Here is a 27,989-nt window from a genome sequence, read left to right as displayed (position 1 = left end):
GTGGTAGGTGCCTGTAATCCCAGCTACTCAGGAGGCTGAGGCAGGAGAATTGCTTGAACCCAGGAGACAAAGATTGCAGTGAGCGGACATGGTGCCATCGCACTCCAGCCTGGGTGACAGAGTGAGACTCTATCTCAAAAAAAAAAAAAAAAAAAAATCAAAATAGATCATCTATGACAGGGGTCCCCAACACTTGGGCCACTGCACAGCAAGAGGTAACCAGCAGGTAAATGAGCATTACCACCTGAGCTCCACCTCCTGTCAGATCAGCAGTGGCATTAGATTCTCATAGGAGCGCGAGCCCTATTGCGAACTGTGAATGCGAGGGATCTAGGCTGTCTGCTCCTTATGAGAATCTAATGCCTGTTGATCTGTCACTGTCTCCCATCACCCCCAGATGGGACTGTCTAGTTGCAGAAAAACAAGCTCAGGGCTCTCACTGATTCTACATTATGATGAGTTGTATACGTTGTTTCATTACATATTACAAGGTAATAATAATAGAAATAAGGTGCACAATAAATATAACATGCTTGAATCATCCTGAAACCATCACCCCCGCCCCAACTACCCTGTCTGTGGAAAGATTGTCTTCCACAAAACCAGTTCCTGGTGCCAAAAAGGTTGGGGACCGCTAATCTACAACATCAGACACAGTTTAAAGTGTTAAAAGAAAGGGGAAAAAAGAAATGGAAAACATGAGCAAGAAAACAGATACCATCAAAAAAGGAAGGATTACACAATAGATTCTACATGGCTCAAGAGAGATTTAGGAAACTGAAATAAATTTGCCCAGAATGAAAAAAGGCAGAGACAGAAATATGAGAGATATAAAATGGAAGTTAACAGACATAGGAAACAGAATGTCTGACATCTTAATTAGAATTCCAAAATAAGAGAACAGAAGGGCTCAGGGATATTGGAGTCTATGAGGATGGTCAATAAATGACACTCCATTCTCCACCATGTTTGGAACCTATTAAAAATGCACATTGGCTAGGCGTGGTGGCTCACGTCTGTCATCCCAGCTCTTTGGGCAGCTGAGGTGAAGGATTGCTTGGACTCAGGAGTTTGAGACCAGCCTGGGCAATGTAGCAAGACCTTCCCTCTACTCAAAGTAAAAAAAAAAAAAAAAGAAAAAAAATTAGCCAGGCATAATGGTGCAGGCCTGTAGTTCCAGCTACTTGGGAGGCTGAGGTGGGAGGATCGCTTGAGTTCAGGAGATCAAGGCCACAGTGAGCTGTGATAGTGCGACTGCACTCCAGCCTGGGTGGCAGAGAAAGATCCTGTCTCAGAAAAAAAATTAAAAGCTTATTTTTTTTAAAGGTACATTAGATTTGGGCAGATGGAGATAAAAATGCCAGGTTTATTACTGATGTAACTGGCAAATAAATATGCATTAATCGTAGCCTTCCTAATATTGAACTTCAGAATTAAGCAAATTTCCCCATTCCATCACTGGCAGCATTAGATAATTGAAGCCCCATCCCCTGTGTCCCATCCTTCATAGGATATGCCCTGAAAACCTTAAGCAGAGAGGAACACAGAGAAAAGTGTATGCCCTGCAGCCAACTCCCAAAGAGAAAGAGGACCACAGACTTGGCTGAGCATGCTCAGATACACTCTCCAACCTCGCTGTTAGATAAGTCATCTCCTCACCCCAGGGAGGAGAGAGAACAGACAGACAGAGGCCAGGAGTGTTGTTTTAAAAGGATCTCCTCTTGAAGCTGCTTAATGGGTACAAAGATACAGTTAGATAGAAGGAATAAATTCTAATGAATCTCTCTGATAGCAGAGTAGAGTGACTAAAGTTAACATCAGTGTGTTGTATTTTTCAAATAGCTAGGAGATTTGAAATGTACCCAACATACAGAAATGATAAATACTTGGGTGACTGATACTCTAAATACCCTGACTTGGTCATTACAGATTCCATGAATGTAACAAAATTTTACCTGTGCCCCATAAATATGTACCAGTATAACGTATCAACAAAATTCTGCTCCTTAAAGACAAAAACAAAACAAAACAAAAACAGCAAAGAATCTCCTCCTATCAGAGGAGAGGTATTATCCAAAAAGATTGCACCTACGAATTTTCAAAGTCCTTAGATCGAGGAAGTGTTAATAAATGTTTAGTAAGATAAATAAAAAATAATCCATACCTAGACACACTGTAGTACAACTGCAGAACACCAGAGACAAAGAGAATGTAAAAGTAGTGAGAGCATCAAGAAAGGTTACCTGTTAACGATTGTCAGAGCACTTATCAGCAGCAAGAATATAAACCAGAAGACAATAGAAGATCTTCAAATTGCTGAGAAAACAGCTGTCAACTTAGAACTATACCCAGCAAAAACTACTTTTTAAGAAAAAAGAAAAAATGAAGACATGCTTCTGACCAAAAACAAACAAACAAACAAAAAACTCTGAGAACTTCTAACTATACAAACTTCTGAAATGCATTCATTTCAGAAAGAAGCAAAAAATATACAAGTGGAAGTCAGAGATGGAAGATGAAACAAAGTATAAGGAGCTTCTTCAACTGTCCGACTTTCCTAATTTATGTCCCTTGTATAGATCCCCTGCCTTAATTTTGTGAACTCGTTGTTCAGAGTTTGGGGAGAAATCTGTGATTCATCATCTTAATTCTGGATTTCTATAGAGCCCATAGAAGGATGAAGGTGCTGCCACCTTCTCGGAAGGTGCAAGTCCAGGGAGTTAAGGGTGAGGAAAAAGGAAATAAGACCAAAATCATGAGAAGTCATATGATGTGAAGCATCACCAAGGTGTGCAAATCTTTCAGGCCATAAAGAAAACAGCAGACTGCTCAACTAGGATGTCCCCTGGAAATGTTACAAGAAAAATCCAGGCCTCTGTGTATTGTATTGAAGGAAGAAAGGAAGAGAAAATGGTTTCTTCTTGATTCTCGCCATCTCCTACTGCCCAATGGTCAAGATTTACCCCATGCAGAAATCATTCTGCTGCATCTTGAGTGGTATCACCGGGTACTCAGAGGCTGCCAGAAAGCTAAGTTCAAGCTTCATGGTGAATCATTTGATTCAAGTTCCAGAAGTGAAACTGAGACTTGGTGCAAATAAGGCTTAGTATGTGAGATGTGAAAACTACGCTTGGGGACCTTGGCAGAGTGCCAGCAGTTTGGGGCGGGTGATGGTGCCATCAGGGTGGCAGGCAATCAAGGGGCTCTGAGAAGGGACACAAGGTCTAAGTCTCATAGGCTCCTGAAACAGCTTTTCTCTCCACAGAGCTAACTGACCTGCCTAAGATTAACCTACACTTCGGCCTTCTGAGAACTCTTCTCTAATCAATGAACTAACTAACCAGATTCAAAATTATTTCAATAAAAAATTAAAGGAAAAATGAACCACTTATCCAATCAAGATAGGATAGACTACACTGTGGTAACAAACAACCCCCCAAAAATGACTTCACACAGCAAAAGTTGATTTTTACTCAGGCAACATCCATTGAGTTTCGGGGTGACTTCCAGAGCAACTGTCCTCCACGAGCTTCGTCCACCATTCAGGCTGTGGAGGCTCCATCTGAGCTCATGGTCTCCTTGGTGAGTGTGGCAGGAGAAGGGGGGGCTGGGGAATCATGTGCCTGCTCAGAAAAGCCTCCTCCCAGAAGTGACACAGGCTGCTTTGGCTCAGAGCATAGCTCAAAGATAGTCCCGTGTCTCTAACTTCCAAGGAGTGTGAAAGCACAATCTTCCTTTCGTCTGGAGGAGGAGGAGACCCCTACAAACACAAGTAATGTTTTCCCGAAACATTTTTTTAGAAATAGGATTTATGTTGAGAAGATAAATTTAATCACTAAAATATTATCTTCTTTATTCTTCTTATTCTTCCTCATGTTTCTATTTTGTACACATAAGTGTATTCAGCTTAAGTATAAATGTCAGGAAGACTTAAATTTATTTTCTGTGATATTACCAGCATTTTGGAACTATCCTAATGAGAAGTCCTGTGTTTGATTTTACTTACAGAACATTTTGATAGAGTCAGTGACATTGAAATTGGCTTAGAACAAATAGGTTGTTTTAGAACTGAAAAAGACCCTAGCATTTCACTCTTACAAAAATATGTTTTCAGAAACATCTGGAGAAATCTATACTGTCAAAGTACGCGTTTGCTTTCAACATATCAGTCACTACCCCTGCTGGCACTGCGTCAGTGTCATTGTTCTGTCCTTTCCTCTGCCTCAGCCCTAACACAGACCCTCATCATCTCTCCCTGGGCCAGCTAGTTGCCTTTTGATGGTCTCTTTGCCTCTCCAGTACCCATCCGACCCATGTCCCATGCTGAGGCCACAAGTCTGATCTATATTCAGTCTGTGGTTTTAAAATTTAGACATTGTCCTATTTTCTCACTATTTCCTAAGTGTGTTTTGTTTCTCTTCCACTACTGAAAGCTTCTGGGGACGAGAACCATTTCATAAATCGTTGCATGTTGTCTTCCCCCCTCCTTTCCTCCCTCTTCCAGCACCTGGTCCTGAACACTGTGTGTTCACAGTGCACTCAATAAATACTTGTTGAATTCTCTAAACCATACTAATTATTCATTCAGCTCAAGTCCCTGTGTCTGTGTAGAATGATGGATTTCCAGACACAAGGACTGAGGGTCAATTCAAAATCTCTCGAGAGCCTATTGGCTTCATGGTTGCGCACCACCTTCTCCTTTCACACTGGTAAACAGAGGGCGCAGGATTACGCCGCCCCACACTCCTAAGCAGCTGCCCCGCATTTTGTGCCATCCCTACAATTAGTCCTAGTGGCGCCACAAAAATAAACCCATTTTTTTCCCCAAATTCTGTCAACAAAAGGGCCAATGAGTGTCAAATTAATGACTCATTGAAAGTCCACTGCATCCTGTTTCTGACTTCTTGGAGGAAGTAGACCCCAAGATTTCCGAGAACACTCTTGATAATTTCTCCACTAAGCACTCCTTTCAGATGCTTACGAGAGCAACAGTGTCTCCATTATTATAAGCCTGAGACTCAAAGACATCCTGGAGTGTGATATCTGAGTATTGTCAATCTGTTTCTAGTTCTAAGTGCAAATGGTGACAGTTTGGAGTCGTGCCATAGGCCTCACCTTTTTGCCTGTTCTTCTGTAATGGGATCTTGCAGGTACAAACAAGAAAGATGTATTACATAACAGGAGAAGATGTTTCTAATTGTTGAGATCAATTTTAACACTCCATCAAATAAACTGGCAAAATAACAGTGCCATGTGTACTGAGAGTACAATAAGTAAAAGAAAAAACTACGCAAGTCATAGCACATACAAATGGCTGATGCTAAAACACGTTCAATGAACCACTGTGCCCAGCAGGGACAAGCATGAACATCTAAGAAGGTGCCAGAATCTTCCAAGTGTTGGGTAATTCCATACAAATTGTCCTGATCATGGTGTAAACCGTGGATTATTCAGAATTCTTTATAATGCTGTGGACTGAGTTCCAAATTTTAGTTTCCAAAAGCGAAATTTGAGACAGGATGTATGTACAAATAACTTAAATGAGACAAGAAATCATTTTGCGGAAGCTGATAAGGACATCCTTTCAGGGGATGTGGAGGCTGGAAGTGAAGGCTCAGACCTGTAATTTCAGCACTTTGGGAGACCAATGCAGGAGGATCACTTGGGCCCAGGAGTTTGAGACCAGCCTGGGCAACACAGTGAGACAACGTCTCTATAAAAAATAAAAAATTACCTGGGCGCAGTGGCGAGTGCCTGCAGTACTTGCTACTTGGGAGGATGAGGTGGGTGGGGAGATCGCCCGAGCGCAGCAAGTTGAAGCTACAGTGAGCCGTCATCACATCAGTGCACTCAAACCCAGGCGACAGAGCAAGACCCTGCCTCCAAAAAAAAAAAAAAAGAGGGAAAAAAAAGAGAGATCCCTTTAGCTAAATATGTCTGCACTAGGATTGTGCAAGCTTGCATATTTTACTAATATTGTAATAAATTCAATAAAATCATTGTGGCAACACATAGCAATGATGCTACCAGACTAACAACAGCAGCTACTGTCAGAGATAAAACTGAAACGTGAAATCAATATGAAAACCAAAGTTAGATTTACTGTTTTAAAACTGAATATGCCTCTATCAGAAACAAGAAGTTACATGAAACTTTGTAAAATGTCATGAATCAAAATATCCTAATATAAAACCTTACTAGATAACTGGTAAGTATTTTTTTTCCAAATGGTGGAGATTTATTATGAGAAGTCCATTTATTCATACTCTCCACATAGAATGCTAACCAATTAAGGAATGACAGCAGTTATTAGAGTTTGCTAATGATTCAACTTTGAAACAGAAGACACTCTACGATTCCCTTTTTGAGACTCTAGAGTAGTTAATAAGAGTATTGTTAGATTTTAAAGCAAGCTATCTTTTTAAAACATTCGTTTTGTTAACTTCTATTCATCATAATTAGGATTTTCTCAATGTTATACCTTCAAAACCAAACACAGAAACCAACTGACTAACATAAGACTCAAACTGTTATCCATAACCTCTGACTTAAAGTTATTGTGCTCATCGAAACAGCCTCATTTTTGACTGATAGACTTAATAATAAATAAATGGCATACCCTTGAAATAACAAACTTAAACCAGTAAAACATTAGGGAATCTGTGCAAGATTTTAGAGTTGATAAAATTTATTTATTGCTAAGAAAAAAATGTTAAAACCAGTGGAATAAACTGTAGTTATGAAGTCTTTGGGGTTCTAGAATTCTAGGATATCATCATGGTAGGCGGGGCACTCTCTCTGTGTGTAAATAATTGCAATTAATTGTAATACGCAGAGTTCTAAAACTGCATGATAAAATGACATTTGCTTTAGCTAGGACACTGTTGAATTCAGTACAATTCTGTATTCAGGACAATTCTATTCAATTCTATTCTGTTCAGTACAATTTTGTACTCAGGACAATTCTATGATATAGTAAACAGCCTTCTAGGACTAGTTGGAGAGTGAACCGTAAGTTACAGGGCCAAGGATGTGTCTTCAGTTACCAGTGAACAATAACTGAGCAAACAGGCTCCCTAATTTTGTATACAATTATTCATGGAAGCTGCAATGCAGGCATAGTGAGGAAAGGTGAAACTAGGGGAATCATTCTTCAGCCTTCAGCCCCGGAGGGTGTCACTATGAACGAAAGCAAACCAAAGGCATATCTATGGAGTAGAGCCACTGGGAGTCACCCACTGGGGAACCCATTCAATGCTGATTACACTGATGTGGTTTCTCTTGGTAAGGTACCCATCAAAGGGTTTTTACCCAGAGCCGGGGAAGCTGCATGGCTTCTTGCCGACAATCACGCATGAAGAGTAGCAGGAATTTCTATGTGGCTAAGACAAAGTACATGAAGAAATGCTTAAAAACTGCTTGGAGTAGAACACAATTTACTTTAATGCAAAATCAGTGCCCAGGAAGCTGAGTGAGATGTAAAGGCTGAAGTCTAAAAGGGAGAAAACTCAATAGGCAAAAATCACTAAATGACTTTGACAAAATCATTTCCTAAGCACCACTTTGGTATATAACATGTTTTAAACTTTTCATTACTCTGCCAGGAGCGGTGGCTCATGACTGTAATCCCAGCACTTTGGAGGCCAAGGCAGGTGATCACCAGGTCAGGAGTTTGAAACCAGCCTGGCCAACGTGGTGAAATCCCATCTCTACTAAAAAAAAATACAAAAATTAGTTATGCGTGGTGGCGTGGGCCTGTAATCCCAGCTACTTGGGAGGCTGAGGCAGGTGAATTGTTTGAACCCGGTAGGTAGAGGTTGCAGTGAGCCGAGATCGTGCCACTGCACTCCAGTCTGGGCAACAGAGCAAGACTTGGTCTCAGAAAAAGTAAATAAATAAATAAAAATAAACTGTGCATTACTCCTAAGGAAAAGTAAGTCTGAGAGTCCCCTTTTCTTGGCCAGTGTCACATGAAGAGTAAAGCAACCCCTGTGAGATTTGAACTCAGAACTTATGACTGATGGCAAGTCCAGGCAAGGGTCTTTCCAGCTCACTCAGCAATTTTCTGATACATTGTAAGGAAATTTACAAAGACTTTCAATGCCTGTGTGGAAAACCTTTGAGTACCTGCTGATTGTCAATACTCTGGGCAAGGCCTGAGACTGCCATCCTTGGAATGACCTACTTTGCAAGGTTGGCCATTGGTTGGCATCTGGGAATTTGAATTGTAAACAGTTCCCCAGACTGATATAAAACTTTTCTTAAATGACAAGAGTGGCTCACTGTGCCTAAACTCTTTGCTATGCTGAACACCTGATTTTCTTCTGGGAGTCTGGAATTTTCCTATGTGTTAGGCATAGACTGTCTACATGACCAGCCTCCAGTAAACAGCCTTGAACACTGGGTCTCTAATGTGCGTCCCTAGTAGACAACATTTCACATGTGTTGTTACAAGTCACTGCTGGAGGAATTAGATGTCCCTCGTGTGACTCCACTGGGAGACTCTCGGAAGATCATGCTCGCTTTCCTCTGAACTTTGCTCCTTTTCCGTCTGCTGATTTTACTTTTCATCCTTTTGCTGTAATAAATGATAGCATGAGTACAACTATATGCTGCGTCTTCCTAGCAAATCACCAAACCTAGGGGTAGTCTCGGGGGCCGCCAGTACGCCTTAAAAACAGCAAATATAATAGCGATGAATTTCAAATCATTGATATTTTCTTTCATATTTAATTGTTGATTCACATAATACTTGCACAGGGTATTAAAATTCAGCAAGTACTCAAAGATTTACAATAAAAAAGGATAGCCTCTTGTTTATCTCTTCCCCATACCTTCAATTTCACTCCCTAGAAAGAACCATGTTCATACCTTTTATACACTTCTTCTGATATTTATATTATCTATATTGATGCATATGCTTTTACTTAAAGTTTTGACATTATTTATCATGTTTCTACTATAAAAAATGAGGATTTAACTATTTTACAACCAGTCCCCCAACATACCCATGTGACCTTTTCTCTTCCTCCATTCTCATACAGTGGTTTTTGGCATGATTTTTGGTTAAGCAAATATTCAGTGTTTACATTATTTTGCCCACCTACTCTTCACAGCTGAGCCACAAAATGTACAGTGATTAATTTCCTTTCTTAAATTACTTTTTAAAATGTCCTGAAGATAATTGTTTTATATTTGTATTTGTTCTGTCACCAACTCTTCCTCTAAACTCTATCAAACTTTTAAAATTTCTCTCAGTGACATGAACACAGAAGGTAATTTATCATATTCTTTTCTTTCTTTTAAGATATACCTTTAGAGTTCTCTGACTCGTCTGCTGTAAATGTGTCATCCTGGGAATATCTCTGCTTTACTTCTGTGTTGAATGCCTTGTTTTATAGCTCTCATATTTTGCCATTTCTTCATTTGATGGAGTACATCCTCTAATGGCCTCCTAGAAATGTTATAAGGGAGTGAAATGTTTGAGACTTGCATGTCTAGGAATGTATTTATGCTACAAACCTTACACTTGATTGACAGTTTGGCTGAGTGTACGATTCCAGTTTACCAATCATTTCTCCTCAGAATTGTGAAGACATTCCTTCACTTTACTCTAGATTCTGAGCTTGTTGCTTATAAGCCTATAGGATTTCTGATTTTAGGATCTTCTCTTTTTCCAACTGTAAAATTTCACAATGATGTGCCTTGGTGTTATTGTTCTGCGAACTCAAAAAGTCCTTTTCAGTTGGGAGACTCAGATCTCTCAGGTCAAGATTTTCTTGTATTACTTTCTTGAAAAATTTACTATTCCATTTTATCTGTTAACTTTTTCTAAAATGCCTACTAGTGTAACGTTTTACTTCTTGCATTGATCCTCTAAGTTTTGTATTTTTTTCTGCTTTTTTTCATATCTTGATCTTTTTGGTTACTTTCTGAAGATTTCTTCCACATTTTCCAATATTCTGTTGAATTTTTATTTCATTGTATTTTTACATTTCCAATAGTATTTTTTAATTTTTTGAATGTTTATTTTATATTTTTCTGTTTTTGTCTTATGGATATAACATCTTCTGACGTCTCACATGATACTAAGCCCAGGATATTCACCCTGCTCCGCTTCTCTGTTACTAAAATTTTGTTACTAAAACTGTCTTTCATGGTGAACACTTTACTCAGATCCCTTGGGATTCTTAGTTATCCATTTATATTTATCAACAATATATTTATCAAGGAACTAAATAGCTGATTGTGTGCACAGATGGAGCTTGCTATCCAATGGGCTTCACTGCAGTGCTATAAGGTAGGAGCCTGGCCATTTTGCCGGGGAGCCTCAAAGTGTCAGGTCTTTTCTCTTGGTTTCTCCATAGAGGAATCCTTCTGCCCGGGAGATATAATTCTGGATGCGAATGTTCTGAGAACTGAGAAAGGAAGGAGACTGGATGTCACCTTTAAATACAAACTTTTTTACTCGGTCCCCATTTTCAAACTTTTGTACTATATCAAACACATTCTATTAACAAAGCCTAACACTGAACCAATCAGCAAAGGAAAAATCCTCACAGGATCCAGCTCCAGTATAAACAGATAACCGACACATTCACCCTTCCTTGGTTTGGTATCTCTGAGTCTGGAGCCTCTTTGTCAGTTTCTTAAGCATAAATTTTTGTTTCCTAGTGGGGTGAAGGAAGGGACCTGGGGTCTGATTGCTACTTATACAGGCTGTGAATTGATGCTCCTCTTTTTTCTCCACCTCTTACCCCTAACTTTCTGGTGCCTCTAACCTGTGAGTCTCTATGAGGCTCACTTGAGCAAACTGGCTTCCCATTACAGCTTTCCCCATTGCACAGGGAGTTTCCTCCACACTGCTATATCATTCAGCATTTGTCTATCCGCTTTAAGACTTCCAAGCTTTTGTTGACATCCTCCTTCTAGGGTCATCTTTTCTCGTGTTTTCTTTGTTCTTGTGGATTTGTGACTTTTACAAAAATTGTCATTTTATTGGAGTTCCAGATGGGATAAAGAGAACTATTCCTTCAATTCCCCATGTTTAACCTACCAATCTTTTACTGAAAGTTTAAGAATTTATTCGTAAATTAAAGAAAACTAGTTTGATTAAGCCATGATTAATAACAAATCATTTTGAGTTTGGAAGGTATTTAATTTACTTCCATGGGTACAGACTTCTTCAAATCTTACTCTATAACTAGCAAAGATCGGTCCAAGAAACATAAGCATCAAAATCGACTTATGGTATTTGTTGAAAATGCAAAAACATGAGCTTACCCTAGACTGTATGCATCAGACTCTTTGGGGATTGGGCTAAGTGCTCTGCATCTTAAACACATTTCTCAGATGATTAACAACTCTGAAGTTTGAGAACCACTATTCCATTTTGTACTATTAATAAGTGATAGAATTTTTTTATATGGCATTTTGGTGAAAAACTACATTTTATTTGGAAAAGAACCCCCAAAAACGACTCTCAAGTAATGTCTTATTTGTAGTTTTTTTACCCATATCTTGCTAAGCCTCACTTATTGGCCAAAACCACTGTAATAGAAAGCAACATCAGTCATCTGTTGTTTGCTACCTGAAACTTAAGGAAAGAGTCTCAGAATTCCAGCTCCACAGATTAAGACACATGAAAGTGACAACAAATGTCACTGCCTCCATTAGACTGGGGGTGAAAATGAATTCGTGTTCCAAGGCCTTGATGAGCTAAACTAATTATGCAAAGTGAAACCCTCCATTAGTCTTTTGTTCCAGTCCTAGTCTCTAGCTGACTGTGAAGTGGGAAATCAACCTTCATGGGTTCCAGGAAGGCCTGAAGAAGGTAACAGCAACCTTCCCCGCCTCAGCCTCCGGGCCTTAGCCACACAGCAGCAGGTTTTGTTTTGTGGCAAAATATTTTGTATTCAAGATTATTACTTTTTGTTCTTAAATAGTAACATTAATGTTCTTTCTGCTTATAAAATTAAAACATGCTGACTGATGAAAAATTAGAAAACTGAGAAAAAATGAGAAGAAAGTAAAATTTACCCAAATCCCAGAGATAGCCAGCATTAACATGTTAATGCATTCCCTTCTAGTCCTATTTCTGCACATCCGTGTTTTAACATAGTTAAGAACTTTGAGGTCGTTGTATACCCTGCTTTTTTTTCCACTTCTCATTTTGTGAGCCTGTCTCCACATACAGTTCTTTGTCTACATATTTAAAGGTTGTATAGCTACCCATTCATTTGGCCACTCCCCAACTGCTGGATATTCAAGTTGTTTCCAACTTTTTGCTGTTACAAATACCATGATATTCAGTTTTTTATATAAATTTTGGCCCACATTTCTAGCTCTTTCCTAAGGATACATTCCTGGAGGCTATGAATATTGTAAGGCTCTTGATAGAAGCTGTTACACTATTTTCCAGAAAAGTTCTTTCAAGACACACTTTTCTACCAGCAACAAAAGAGTATGTTCCTCTCATTACAGTTTCAACAGCTCTAGATATTATAAATTTTTTACCAAAATAACAACTTTAGATTATTTTAAAAATCAGTATTCTCAAAAGACATAATAAAAGACACTAGTCCCCTGGCCTACTATGCTCTGCCCTCCTGTTCACAGCCCAGGTGCCACTACTCTTAATGTTTTTAGCTATTATTTTAGGTATTTATAATAATATGTTTATTTCATAATTTCAAAATTTTAGACATTATCTATTCATTTACTGCTGCAAAAGATTAGGGTTTAGCTAATTTACACCAACTCCACCCTTTCTCACTTTTTCTTCTCACGTCCTCCCAATAAACTTCTATCATTGTGTTTAAGCAAAGCAATAATAAATCTACAATTACTAAGTAATGTAACAATAATATCTTTGTTATAATTACTATTAATATATTTGTTGATATGTTATAATTGACAAAATAATAATTGTTGTAACTGCACAAACATTATTCCACACAGACCCACGTTGTATATTAATATGATGCATTGACTTTCCTGTCTCTTTTTCTTTAGGCTGGCATTTTAAATTGCGCTTTTCTTCCTGCATTGTCTTCCTTATAGTTCACATTTGGCACCATTACATCAAGTATTCTTTTGAGTCTCCCATTTTCCTAAAGATCTTCCTGCCACAGTTCTTCATATTCATGTTTTAAGACAGACCAGGAATCAAATTATTATCTAAACAGACTTCTAATTAATCTAATTTTTAATTCTCTGACTGCTTTTTGGTGCCGGAAGTTTCTGAGCCTAGAGGTTCTGCGAGTCACGCAGCTATCATCCGGTCTGCACTCTACGGTGGCTCTGTGGGCACATCAAGCTGTGGTTTCTTCCAGCCTACTCCATCGAACACCACTTTGCAAGAATTTTGTTGAAATTTCTCACTCTCAGCCCATATCCCAGTGATTCTCAACTCGTGGTGCATTTGTCCCCCAGGAAACATCTGGCATACTGCAGAAAATTTTTGGTTACCACAACTGAGTTGGGATTGCTACTGGTATCTAGTGGGTAAAGTCCAGGGATGCCGCTAAGCGTCCTGCGATACACAAGACTGCTTTCAACAACAAATAATTATCATTTCAGTGGCTTCTCAGGATAAAGAAGAGGTTAACATGTGTATTCAAATTGACATCTTTTTAGGCTAGAGTGCAATGACAAGATCTCGGCTCACTGCAACCTCCTCCTCCCGGGTTCAAGTGATTCTGCTGCCTCAGCTTCCCGAGTAGCTGGGATTATTGGCGCCCACCACAACGCCCGGCTAATTTTGTGTGTATGTGTGTGTGTGTGTGTATGTGTGTGTTTTTAGTAGAGACGGGGTTTCACCATGCTGGCCCGGCTGGTCTCAAACTGCCGACCTCAGGCGGATCCGCCTTGGTCTCCCAATGTGCTGGGATTACAGGCGTGAGTCACCGCACCCGGCCTCAGATTGACATCTTTGTATCATTCAAGTTCTTGGAGATTGTTTCTTCAGTCATAAAATGAGATTGGTACTACTATTAGGACTAAATGGGATGATGTACAAACAGGATCCAAAGCATAAAATTTTTTCAAAACTAGTCAGAAGTTATTATTTTTAAAAATGTTTTGATAGTTTGGCAGATTAAAAATGCTACCTTGTTTAAATTTACATTTTTTGTACTGGTGAGGCTGAAATACTTTCATGTGTTTATTTTGCAATTTGCATTCATTCTGCTGTGATTTGCCCAAGTCCTTTGTTAACACCGATTGACAATAATATGTTTATTATTACCCACAGGCTCTGGCCCTGCCAGAATGTGACTGCGAAATAGAGTCACATTCACTTTAATATTGAAATCACTCTGAATCACTACATCACAAATTAATAAGAAATTTGCTGTTTACCTAGGGTTTCTCTTCCCAAGTGACTGATTCCCCTGAGTTAAATGGCTGTCCTCGTCACTTGCTGCCCCCTGCTGGGAGAGCAGAAACTCACTCAACACTAGAGGGGCTGCACTCCGTGGCTATCTGGGGACCCCCCCCCCAACACTTTCTCGGTATGGCCCCACCTACTGGTCTCCTAGGATTCCCACTCCACCATTTCACACCTGGTGGTGGTTATTAGACAACCATGTCAAAGCTCTGCAGGCCTGCAGAGATGGAGCCCAGCTGGACACCTTTCTCTAACTCTCCTAGTACCCGCTTGTTTTCACTGCCAGGTGCAAGAATTGACCACCTCTCCCAGATGAAGATGAATCCTCCAAGATATAATAAAGACCTCAGTATTCAAGTCAACTAGGATTGTCCCATATTGAAAATGCCAAAATCCCAAGTGATTCAGCTCTTTCGTGATACATGTGTGATTAGTAGTTTTATATGTAACATCTATTGAGCATTTATTATGTGCTACATATAGCACTCAGTACTTTACATGAATTATTTCATATTTATTCCTCATTTAAATATTAGGAGCTATGCATATTATTATTATATGTCCTCTTTATAGATGAGACTTAGACAGAGGTAGGCAACATGCCAAAAGACACAGCACCACAAATCCAATTTAGGACTGTCAGTCCTCAACACCTACATTTTGCACAGTTAAGGGGCCATTTTTTTCTATTTGTATATACTGTACTCATTTCCTTAAGACATACTTGGATGGAGTAGGTTGCCTCTGGGTCCAGACTCTCTTCTTTTGAATGTTTACCCTCAGGAGCCACCATAGTTAACTCCTTCACTCTGATCTCAATCACAGCCATCCCAGTCCACCAACAGTTTAAGTTTATGTTCTTAAACTTCAAAGTGGGACAAGTGGAGGGAGAAGTCAAGGCCCTAATTCTCTTTTCCCAAAAGAAGACCCTCCTTTACTTAATAAATCCCATAACTACATAAAGTAATAGATGCAAAGACAAAAGGGAGGCCCAAGTGCCCATGGATGCATTGGGAAAAAATGGCATTTAACTGCTCCTCCCAATGGCATCTAAGCTCAGTTCTTACTAAGCCAATCATGTCTTATTACATAAGGTCACCGCTATTTTGTGTGTTCCTTTAAAAATTATCATTTTGTTTTTTGTCAAGGGATTATGGTTTCCAAATGCTGCAATATAGTGACTTTTTACGATTTTAGGTTACCTCGGCATCCATTTTGAATCCAAGTTTAACTGTCTCATACCAAAATCAGGTCTCAGACACCCGTGATACAATTTTCAGTCCTACACTACACCCACACCCAAAAGGCTCAAGCCGGTAGCCAGAAATAAAAACTTAGAGGCCTCTCTACCACCTAGCAGACTGGACTCCCCACTTTCTCACCGCTTCCTTTAAAAAAACCATTCAGGCATTTGCCCAAGAACTGAGAGTCACCCACACCCTATTCCTTCATATATGCCGCTTATCACCATGCACATGTGCTCTCTCCCTCTCTCCCAACCCTTTCTTTCTCTCTATCTGACTCTTCATTCCTGCCTCATGAGACCCAGGGACAGGCTTCCCCAGGCTGGGTTTTTCCCATGATGTTGGGGAGAACACAAGGTCGGGCTCCCAATGCTAGAGTGATGGAGGCATAAACTGGATCATAAGCCAGAAGTCGTCTGCCAGTATAAACAAATTTCCCACATGAGGGACCCCGACGGTCATGGGTTGGGTAACTAGACATTAGGCCATCTGCCAGGTAAAGGGTATCCCATGAAAGGCACACTGTAAACAGCTATGTCCAACCCCCTTTCATTTCCTGTTAGGGCAGGGTTGCTGGCTGCTCTGGTTCTAAACTCCAGTTTATCTAAGGGCTCTCAAAACACACAACCCCTGGGGAAGGAGCAGGGAATGGACAAGCTCAATGGACTCCATGTCTGTCTTAGTTTGCTGTTCTAGCATCTTTAGTGTGGCAGGCCTCAGATGAGTACAGTCTCTAAATCAGAAAAGAAAAACAAAAGAAACCAGACACATTTGACCGGCCATGGTGGCTCACGCCTATAACCCCAGCACTTTAGGAGGCCAAGGCGGGTGGATCACCTGAGGTCAGGAGTTTGAGACCAGCCTGACCAGCATGATGAAACCCTGTGTCTACTAAAAATACAAAAATTAGCTGGGCGTGGTGGCAGGCGCCTGTAATCACTGCTACTTGGAAGGCTGAGGCAGAAGAATCGCTTGAACCCAGGAGACAGAGGTTGCAGTGAGCCGAGATTGTGCCATTGCACTCCAGGTGACAGAGCAAGACTCTGTCTTTAAAAAAAAAAAAAAGGCCGGGCGCGGTGGCTCAAGCCTGTAATCCCAGCACTTTGGGAGGCCGAGACGGGCGGATCACGAGGTCAGGAGTTCGAGACCATCCTGGCTAACACGGTGAAACCCCGTCTCTACTAAAAAATACAAAAAACTAGCCGGGCGAGGTGGCGGGCGCCTGTAGTCCCGGCTACTCGGGAGGCTGAGGCAGGAGAATGGCGTAAAAACCCGGGAGGCAGAGCTTGCAGTGAGCTGAGATCCGGCCACTGCACTCCAGCCTGGGCGACACAGCGAGACTCCGTCTCAAAAAAAAAAAAAAAAAAAAAAAGACAAGACAAGAAAAAAGAAACCAGGAACATTTCAACAGGACCAATACACCTCTCCCTGCTCTTCAATGGCACCCCTTGACATTCCACCTTCCAGATTCCTGGGACACAAATCACCCCTGTTGTTCCAAGCTCATTCATTGATACGACTTAAAGTGAGCTATGATAATGATCTCATTGGTGATTTTTGTATCTGCTACAAAATGGAGGGGTGGATCAGCCTTTCAAATATGGATCAGGCTGTCATCTCACTTCACTGACTTTGCAATGGAAGCCCTGGGTTGAAATAGGAACATTTGGCAAAGGAAAAGGTAATTTCAAGGCCTCTAAAATAACTGGTGAGGGTGAAGGCTCTGATGCCGGTGTGAGTCCTGGCCATATTTAGTAGCTTGAGCCTGGATCTGGGCAAGTTATTTGACTCCCTGTCACGGAGGGCTGTCAATCACACCTATCCCACAGGGTTGTTGTGAGGATTGAATGCAGCATTGCGTGTGGAGTGCTTAGAATGGCACCTGGCAGGCGAACTTGGGCTGCTGACACTTATTCCCGCATTCCCAGTGTCTGACACAGCGCCTGGCCCCAGGAGACGCAATCCATTCTTGACGCTAATGCTACCATTATCTTCACAGTCAGAGTCATGTTTTGTGAGGTCCCTGTGAAAAATTTCCAGGGCTGAGGCCTATGTCTGCCCTCACAGAAAAGTACAAAATCCCACATAGGTGATCAAGGCCTATTTCCACATTTCAGTCTGAGGGTTGACTCGCAAAGAAAATCCTTCATGGGTTTCAGGCTTATCTTATAATAGAAAAGCCTTAATGTGATTATTAGAATCTTTACGCTTGTGTTTAAATTTACACCTTAATTAGGTCTTGTATCTTTTTTTTTCCTCTTAGAAGTGAAACCCCAAAACCGGAAGAATAAGGTGTTCATGAAAGACTTCCCTCAAAGTGAGAAGACACTACCAAATCACAGGTGTACCTGCAGAGTATCTAAGTGGATAGTGGAAACAGTGAAGTTACCCCAACACAGGGGCACTGGACACCTTGCTTCATTCAGAATTCAATTGCAATTGGCCTGAATTTCTTATATTTCTATTTCACTTTGACATGGGAGTAAACCAGTGTTCTGTGTTAGATTTGTAGTTATTCTAAAGGCACTGTTATAATTTCATTTCTTAACTCTTACTGAAGAAAAAGTAGCCTTTTTGTCCCATTAAGGATGGTTTAACATCTTTAAACATGGGAAGAGGTCTACCTTATTGAAACATGCTGTAGACCAGGGGCCCCCAGGCCCCAGGTCCATGTCCTGTTAGGAACAGGGCCACACAGCAGCAGGTGAGCAGCGGGTAAGCGAGCATTACCACCTGAGCCCCACCTCCTGTCAGATCAGCAGTAGCATTAGATTCTCATAGGAAAGTGAACCCTATTGTGAACTGCACATACAAGGGATCTAGGCTGTGTGCTCCTTATGAGAATCTAACTAATGCCTGATGATCTGAGGTGGAACAGTTTCGTCCTAAAATTTCCCCCCCATCCCAGTCCATGGAAAATTGTCTTCCACGAAGCTGGTTCCTGGTGCCAAAAAGGTTGGGGACTGCTGCTGTGGACCATGATAATGTCTATTACATCCTTCTACCCACTTGGCTCTTGGTCTGGGGTCTAATACATAATAGACTGTCAATACATTTGATCCTTGCCTCATTCCCTTTTTTGTCTGGTCCACATGTAACTGTTGCTAAGATCTCCAAGCACAGACATGGAGGACGTCCTGGAGGAACAGGTAACAGCAGCAAGCCAGTCTGGTAGAAAGGCCATGATGTTAGGACTGAAAGAGACTGTACTGTGGTCCCATGTGGTATGGGAGTCCTTCATAGAGACTGCTGAGTCACCTTCTGTGTCACAGCCACATAACTCTGAATCCTTGTCTTAGTTCACTTGGACTGTTGTAACAAAATATCATAAACTCAGTGGCTCATAAACAACAGAAATGTATTACTCACAGTTCTGGAGGCTGGAAAGTCTAAGACAAGGCACCGGGAGATTTAGCATTTGGTGAGGGCCTGCTTCCTCACAGCTTTCTAGCTGTTCCTCATGTGGTGGAAGGGCAAACAAGCACCCTGGGGCCTCTTTTATATGGACTCCAATCCCATGGGTGAGCTAATCACTTGCCAAAGGTGATGACCTAATCACCTGCCAAAGGCCCCACATCTTTATTATTACTATTATTATTATTATTTTGAGACAGTTTCGCTCTTGTTGCCCAGAACAGAGTGCAATGGCACAATCTCGGCTCACTGTAAACTTTGCCTCCCAGATTCAAGCGATTCTCCTGCCTCAGCCTCCCAAGTAGCTGGGATTTCAGGCATGCACCACCACGCCCAGCTAATTTTGCATTTTTAGTAGAGGCAGAGCTTCTCCATGTTGGTCAGGCTGGTCTCGAACTCCCGACCTCAAGTGATCTTCCAGCCTCAGTCTCCCAAAGTGCTGGGATTACAGGGGTGAGCCACCGTGCCCTGTGGCCCCACATCTTAATACCACCACATTGGGGATCAAATTTCAACATGAGTTTTGGGAAGACGCAAACTTTCAGACCATAGCAATTCTAAAGACCAAAGTATTGAGTCTTTAGACTCTTACTAAGATGAGACCTCTTACCTTCCTCATTAGACACTGAGATTCTTCAATCAGAGACTGCTGTTAAGTCACGTCCATCACCTGTACCATCCTATACCTTACTCGGGGTAGGTGCTTAATAGAGCAATATTTGATGATTTCACTGATTATGTTTTTTTGGGTTTTTTTTTGTTTTGTTTTTGTTTTTTTGACATGGAGTCTCGCTCTGTCGCCCAGGCTGGAGTGCAGTGGCGTGATCTCAGCTCACTGCAAGCTCTGCCTCCCAGGTTCATGCCATTCTCCTGCCTCAGCCTCCCTGAGTAGCTGGGACTACAGGCACCCGCCACTGTGCCCGGCTAATTGTTTTTTTGGTAATTTTAGTAGAAACGGGGTTTCACCGTGTTAGCCAGGATGATCTCGATCTCCTGACCTCGTGATCCACTCGTCTCAGCCTCCCAAAGTGCTGGGATTATAGGCGTGAGCCACCGCGCCTGCCCGCCTGATTCATTGATTATCTTAAAGGACAGGTAAAAGAGTTAATGCCTTAAAGGAGAAGTAAGAACTCACTTCTGTGAGTTCAGATTGGTATTGAAGGGACTGGGTCTTGTTCATTTTTGTAAACTGAATGTTCCGTGCATTCACTCAATAAATTAATATTTATTTGATGAGTGGTTGTACAAGCAAATGAACAAGAAAACCTCAAGGATCTCCTCCATGGGAGTCCACTGGCCTCTCCTTGGCCCCATCCAGTTCGATGTGAATACCCTATAAATGATGCTAGGGAAGATATGATTTTCAAATTGCAGATGACAGGATGTGAGTTTATTAATACCATACTCCACTAATTCTAAGATGCACATTTTAACTTCTAAAATCAGATGCATCATACAATCAGTTGCATCCCACAGTTTAATGGGCAGTATTCTTTCTTCTTTATGATAATTTTTTTAGTGCATCTTACAATTAAAGGAGTTTTCTATTTGAGGAAATATGGTATATTGGTTGATGTAATCCAAATCAAAGACTATCAACAGGATAGAACAAATAGGAGTGACTTGAACAAGATGGAATTTTGTGGTGATAAACAGTATAGTCCTGCACTTAAGTTCAAAAAATCAATTGCCCAAGTAAAAGATGAAGACAAGTTGGCTTAAATTCAGTTCCTGTCAGGTTTGAGTAGACTGCTAAGGAAGTCAATAGCCATGTCACTGCCCAAAAGCTAATGCAATTATAGGCTGTGCTAATAGAAATATAGTGTCCCCAAACAGGCAGAAATATCTCATGGTAATGTTCTTTGGTCAGATGGAGTTTGAAATCTCTTCTTGCCACATTTTAAGAGGCACATTAACAAACCGGAGCATCTGCTTTTATTGAAATTGTGCTTTGGAGTTAAGCCCTAGATCTACAATGAGAGATGACTTTAAAAGAAACAATTTGAGTAAATGTGGTATTGAATTTATCATAAGGAAATTGTTAGATACATTCTTCTCTGGGAGAACCCAGGAGAAAATTTTCTTTTCTGTTCAGGTCCAGGGGTAGCTATGTCTCCTGTTTGCTTTTATGAAGACTGAATTGTACAACTGCCCCTGTTTCCCTTTTTGCTCTGGCTGCCAGTAAGTTCAAAAGGCAGATTTAGAGCCTAAAACCTAGCCACGTTTAGAGATCTGTATGGCATTTGCTTATGCACTACACTTACTTTGGGTCAATATTTCTTGCATTTATTTTCTCTACACTAATATTTCCTCCATTACTTTTATAATCCTGCTGTATCATTTATGCTTTTGCAAACTCCTTCAAGTCTCCTTTGGGATACATCGGGGATATGAATGAATAAACACCAAAAATAACCAAGTAAAAATGGATGCATATTCAGAGGAGAGCAAGTGGGGAGACAAGTGACGAGGAAATTGTTCCCGAGAGATATGGCTGAAGGAACCAGAACTATTGGGAAAGCAGAAGACTGATTGGGGAATGAGAGTAATCCTACACACATTGACAGGCCTATTATACTGGAAACAGATTAAATAGATTCAGTATGACTCTAAGTAAAATCAGTGAATGTTAGAGAGTGAGTCGTGTTTATTTTCTTGATATAAAAGAAAAAGTTGCTAACAATTTGAGCTGCCCAAAATTAGAATGGCTGCATTGTGAGGAACTGCGCCTCTGTTTGTGGAAGTGCTTAAGTTGAGGCCGGATGGCCACCTGTCAAGGATGTGAAAGATGGGATTCCTGAAGGATCCCGGAAGTCTCTTCTGACTGTGAGTCAACATTCTGTGAAATGGAGGCTGAGGTGTGGGAAGAAGACACCTGCTGAGGGAAGGGGGTTTGCTCAAGAACCTTGCCCTTGTGGAACGGGATTCAGGGAGGCAAAGGCCTCTAGGGAAAGAGAGGTCACTTCCCAGGGAGGGCTGTCCTCCTGCCCATGGAGATGTTCTTCCAAGCACAATTCCCGCACTGGAAACAGCACAAAGAGAAATCCGGAACACAGACATGAGCACTGAGAATTAGAGGCCTCCAGCCGGCCTTCCTGTTCTCCGTAGGCCCCTCCATCAGGGGACAGGAATGTGGCACTCTCAATTCCCTAGGGGTCTTTTATATTCCCTTTCCTGGGTTCAAATTCCATCCTTGCCTCTGATTGGCTAACAATTACCTCATTGTCTTTTCACTTGCTTAGAAAATCACATCTGCCTTCTCCACCCCGTTTCCTCCTTTCCCAATGCCTCTTACTCCAGAATGACAGCATCTTTCCCTTGCTGTATATTCCTGCCCTGAAGTTCACAACTCCCCATTGTCTTTGACCTGATGTCCCAGGGCTTTCAGCTTCTCTTTCCTGACTGCATTAGCCATGCAGATTTATGCAGTGCTTCTCTCAGTCCTCAGCCATTTTCCCTGCTATGTTAATATTCAATGTTTTCCTTTCCCTCGACTCTGCTTTTAGCAGATCTTATTCCAAACTGCCTCAGAGCCACTCCCAGCTTGGTGGGGGCAGCTGGGTGTGATGAGCACAGGACACTCCTTTGGACAGATGGACGAGCGGAGGGGCAGGAAAACACCCCCAGCCCCGGCTCAGCTGCTGAGTGATTTAGCCAAGAGTAGGAGGGGAGGAATGAGACAGCTCCACCAGCCCAGGCTAAAAACAGACCTGGCCTCCTCCAAATGTTCCACAGATTAGGACCCTCTTCCTCCCTTCTCCATTCCTACCGTCTCTCCAAACCTCAAATCCTGCAGCCACTGTGTGGCTTCTTTCTCCGTCAAGGCCACTCAGGATGTTGATCTTAATTTGATTTTGACAGACACGAAGAAGAGGAGGGGGAGGGAACCCACAGTGTGATCTGTCCTCCCCTCTTCTCCCACCTCTCAGGGTGGCCAGGGCCCAGCCAGCAGGACCTACAGCTTTGGTATAATTTACAGCCTGAGACCTCAGAATATTGGAACCCAGTCAAGGCCATAAACTTTGTTCCGAGTGCCGTGTGACAGTTTATGGTGAAGGGCAGACGGGACTTGCTGGCCCTGAGCCTGCCCCTTCATTACAGAGCACCCTTCTGCCGCTCCTCTCACCCGCGGGCTGTGGTGACGTGCTGAATGGCAAATGGGAAGCAGACCTGGGTCCTCACACTTGGTCCTGTGTCCTGGGATCCCCACACACCCTGGCCGTCACATACCCAGGTCCCAACACAGCCAGCTCCACACACACCCTGGCCCTCACACACCCCATATACCCTGGTCCCCACACACCAAGGTCCTCGTACACACAGATGCTCACACACCCAGGCCTTCGCACACCCAGGCCCTCGCACACCCTGGGCCTCTCAGACCCTGGTCCTCGAACACCCAGGTCCTTGCATCTTCTGGTCCTCCTATGTGGGCCAGTGAGGCACATGCACAGAGAATAGTGTCACAGAGGAGCACATTAACCCGTATCAAAGGTGGGTCGTCAGGAAAGGGTGGAGGTGCTTCCCTGACTCCCATTCTGTCTACCGGGAAACGGTATGCAAATAAACTTCAGGAGCAGCTTTGAGGGAAAAGGACCATAAAATAAGTCACTTGAAGAGGGTATGAAGAGGAAGGGGGGCAGGCACTTGTTTATGCGAGTATAATCCAAATGTAAGGTCTCTACCAGCATTTGTCTAAACAACACTGTCACTGTCTTATTTTTAAAACAGGGATGGAACCTATCCTAGCCTCCTTTGACTACAGGAAACTTGTTTTTTCCCCACATTTCACCCCATGTATTTCTGAGGCAATCCCCATCCCTCGAAGTCTTCCCTGGTTGGCTACAGCTCCCTTGGCCGAGCCCTGCCTCCAGCCACAGCTCACTCCACTGCAGTCCCTCAACCACCCTTGGGAGCAGCTTTCTCCTGACTCTCTCAAGCTGGCCACAGGTCCTTCCCTCCTTTCCCCACCATGACAGCAAAAACCAGACTGTTAATTTTAACAAGATTCATACCTAAAGCTTAGGTTAAGGGTATTACAACACAGCCACAAAAATAACATAAACCTTCATGTTAGATAGAAGAGAAAACAGAATCTGCAGGCCTCGCTTGCTTAAAGAATGCCACCCTGTCCACCTCCCATCCTGTTCACTCAGGAAGAAGCCAACCTTTCCCTCCCCACGTCTGAGCTCTGCAATCCCTTCCAGCCTACGTAGAGCCTCTCACCCCAGCACCCCTGCACAAAGCCCCAAGCTCCACTTCTTAAGGCTCATGGAAAGGAAACTGCAACTCTTGTCCCGCTTAGGCCTCATTTCCTGTCTCAGGCATTATCTCTTCCCAGGGTGATTGACAGTGGGATGGTTCACTCACTTCAGAACCACAAGGATGACTCATCCAACATCCTGGACTCTGGTTTCCTCCATCTGCTAACCTCCAGCAACCTTTTCCTTCACTCCATCTCAACCGTCGATACCTGTAATCAGCTTAGACTTTGTCATCACCAAGAAGAGCACCAGCTCTGAAATTTCCCTCTCAAAAATCCCCACTAGACCGTAAAAAGACATGGAGGGACCGTAAATGAAGGAAGCCAACCTGAAAAGGCTACATGCTGTGTAATTGCAACTAAATGACACTGGAAAAGACTAAACTATGGAGATTAAAAGGAAAGGTGTTTGCCAGAGGTTTGGGAGAAGGGAGGGATGAAGAGGTTGAGTATGAAGTATTTTTAGGGCAGTGAAATTATATTGTTTGATACCCTACTGGAGTATACATGTCATTATACCTTTGTCAGGACCCACAGAATATACAACACCAAGGGTGAGCCCTAATGTGAACTATGGACTTTGGGTGTGTCTTACCTGGGCTGGGTAATTTACAAAGAGAAGTTTATTTGGCTCAGAGCTCTGTAGGCTGTACAGGAAGCATGGCACCAACATCTGCTTGTAATGAGGGCCTCAGGCTGCTTCCACTTGTGGTAGAAGGCAAAGGAGAGCCAGCTCATGCAGAGATTATATGACAAGAGAGAAAGATGAGGTGCCAGTCTCTTTTTAGCAACCAGCTCTCGCTGGAACTAATAAAGTAAGAACTTACTTATTTCCAAGAGGACAGCACCACAGCCTTCATGAGGGGTTCGCCCATGATCCAAACACCTCCCACTAGGCCCCACCTCCAGCACTGGGATCAGATTTCAGCATGAGATGTGGAGGGGACAAATACCCAAACTATATCAAGATGACAATGATGTGTCAATGGAGGTTCATCTGGAGGTTCACCACTTGTAACAAATGTACCACTCTGGTAGGGCGTGTTGATAGCAGGGTCGGTTGTGCACCTATGAGGGCAGAGGTGAGCTCCGTACTTTCTGTTCAGTTTTGCTGTGGATCTAAAACACTAAAAAACAAAGTAGACTTTTAAAAAAATCTCAACTAGTTTCCTGTCCTTCTCTTCCACTTGCTCTAGTACGCTTTTGGCTGTGACTCTTTAATTACATTGAGACACATCACGTGTCACTCTTCAGCAGGCCTCTTGTCAGCACTGCATTCCTGATCCAACTTACAGCCCAAAGCCCACCCTGATGAACACTACCTCACAAATACCCTCCATTTCCTCATCCTTTTTCTTTTGGCAAAAACCTCTCTCTGACAACCTCAATAACTATTTTTTCTTTGCCTGTACCCAACGTGCCTAAATAAAACATTTCTTTTTCTTTTTTTTTTTTTTGAGATGGAGTCACCCTCTGTCACCCAGACTGGAGTGCAGTGGTGCGATCTCGGCTCACTGCAATCTCTGCCTCCCGGGTTCAAGCGATTCTCCTGCCTCCTAAGTAGCTGGGATTACGGGTGTGTTCCACCACACCCAGCTAATTGTTTTGTATTTTTAGTAGAGATAAAGTTTCACCATGTTGATCAGGCTGGTCTCGAACTCCTGATCCACCTGCCTCAGCCAGTAAATTACTGGCTGTCTAGGGATGAGGGAATTGGAGGATATGGGGAGTAAGTGTTAATGGGTATGAAGTTTCTTTTTGGCTTGGTTAGAATGCGCCAAAACTGATTGTGGTGATGATTGCACAACTAAAATTGAACAATTTAAGTGGGCAAGTGTCATGGCATATAAATTATATCTCAGTAAAGCTGTTATTTAAAGAAAAAGAAAAAGAAAATCTTTGAACCCTCATTCCCCTTCATCCACTGCCTCATTCTTTGTTCTCCATAGCAAAAGTTTTTGGAAGAGTTGTTTTTATAACTCTTATTTTTATAGTGCTATCTCTACTTTCTGATCTTCATCCATAATTTAGCATCAGCATGAATTATTGTTACTGTTGTTATTAACTTATTATTTATTTATTTTGGGGCCACAGATGGAAGGAGTTGAATTACTCACACTCCTCAACTTATGAGCATCATCTTTAGTTAGTGTGAACAAGATCCCTCATGTTTTATTTTGTTTTCTTCTCTTCATTTCTTTCTTTCCTTTTCTTTTTTTATAATGGAGTCTTGCTCTGTGGCCCAGGCTGGAGTACAGTGGCACGATCTTGGCTCACTGCAACCTCCGCCTCCTGGGTTCAAGCGATTCTCCTGCCTCAGCCTCTCAAGTAGCTGGGATTACAGGCACCCGCCAACACTCCCAACCAATTTTTTGTATTTTTAGTAAAGACAAGGTTTCACCATGTTGGCCAGGCTGGTCTTGAACTCCTGACCTCAAGTGATCCACCTGCCTCAGCCTCCCAAAGTGCTAGGATTACAGGCGTGAGCCACCATGCCTGGCCTTCCTTCCCTACATCTCTAATTTCAACTCTTCTTTCTCTCCCTTCCACATAGACACCCATTCAAATATGTTTTGCCTAAGTCCTTGAATGTGCATTATTTCTGAAAAAAAAAAAAAATGGTGCTGTATTGCTATGTTTCTAATGTACATAAATAGTACATTGCTATACTACACAAATACTATAGCGCTGTACTATTGTGCTCTACTACTATTTGTGTAGCACAACACCAGCCTCAGAGACAGTGACCACAGTGGTCAGAGTGTAGGCTGGAATCCCAGCTCTGCCACTTACTCACTGGGTGACCTTAAGTAAGCTACTTAATGCTTAGTGTTTCCGTTCCATGTTTGTAAAATAAGGATTTATTCAACAAACATTCACAAATATTTATTGAGAGCCTTCTATGTGCCAGCCCTAGCGACTGGGTAATTTATAAATAATATAAATTTATTTCTCAGAGTTCTGGAAGCTGGGAATCCAAGATCAAAATGCCAGCAGATTCTAAGTCTGGTGAGGGTGCACTCTCTGCTTCATAAACGGGTCTCTTGCTGCATTTTCATGTAGCAGAAGGGAAAAAGGGAACAACTCACTCCTTCAAGTCCTTTTATAAGGGCACTAATCCCATTTATAATGGCCAAGCCCTTATGAACTAATCACCTCCTAAAGGCCCCACCTTTTAATATTACTCCACTAAGAATCAAGTTTCAATATGAGTTTTGGAGGGACACAAACATTCAAACCATAACAAAGATGAACATACAAAAATTGTATGGTTTTTTGTGTCACAGCAACAGAATTAGAAAGTAAAATTATAAAAGACTATCAGTTAAATAACATCAAAATATACAAACTACTTATAAATCTAAAAATGACATGTCAGATGTACACATAGAAAACTAGGAAACATTTTTGAGAGAAATTAAATACCAAAATAAATAGAGTGAAGTATACAATGTTCATGGATAGCAAGACTCAGCAGTGTAAAAATGTGTATTTTCCTTCAAATGGATCTATAAATTCAATTCAATCTGAAATGTATATTGGGGATTTTTTGGTGAAATTTAACAAGTCATTTTAAAATTTACATGGAAATGCAAAGGCCCAAGGGTAACCTAGAATCTCTTGAAGAGGAACAAGTAAGAGAACTTTCTGTCCTTGAAATCACAACTTATTATAATGC

This window comes from Macaca fascicularis, chromosome 1 (assembly GCF_037993035.2).
Source record: "Macaca fascicularis isolate 582-1 chromosome 1, T2T-MFA8v1.1".
In the NCBI taxonomy this organism is placed as follows: Eukaryota; Metazoa; Chordata; class Mammalia; order Primates; family Cercopithecidae; genus Macaca; species Macaca fascicularis.
This window is presented reverse-complemented; position numbering follows the sequence as displayed.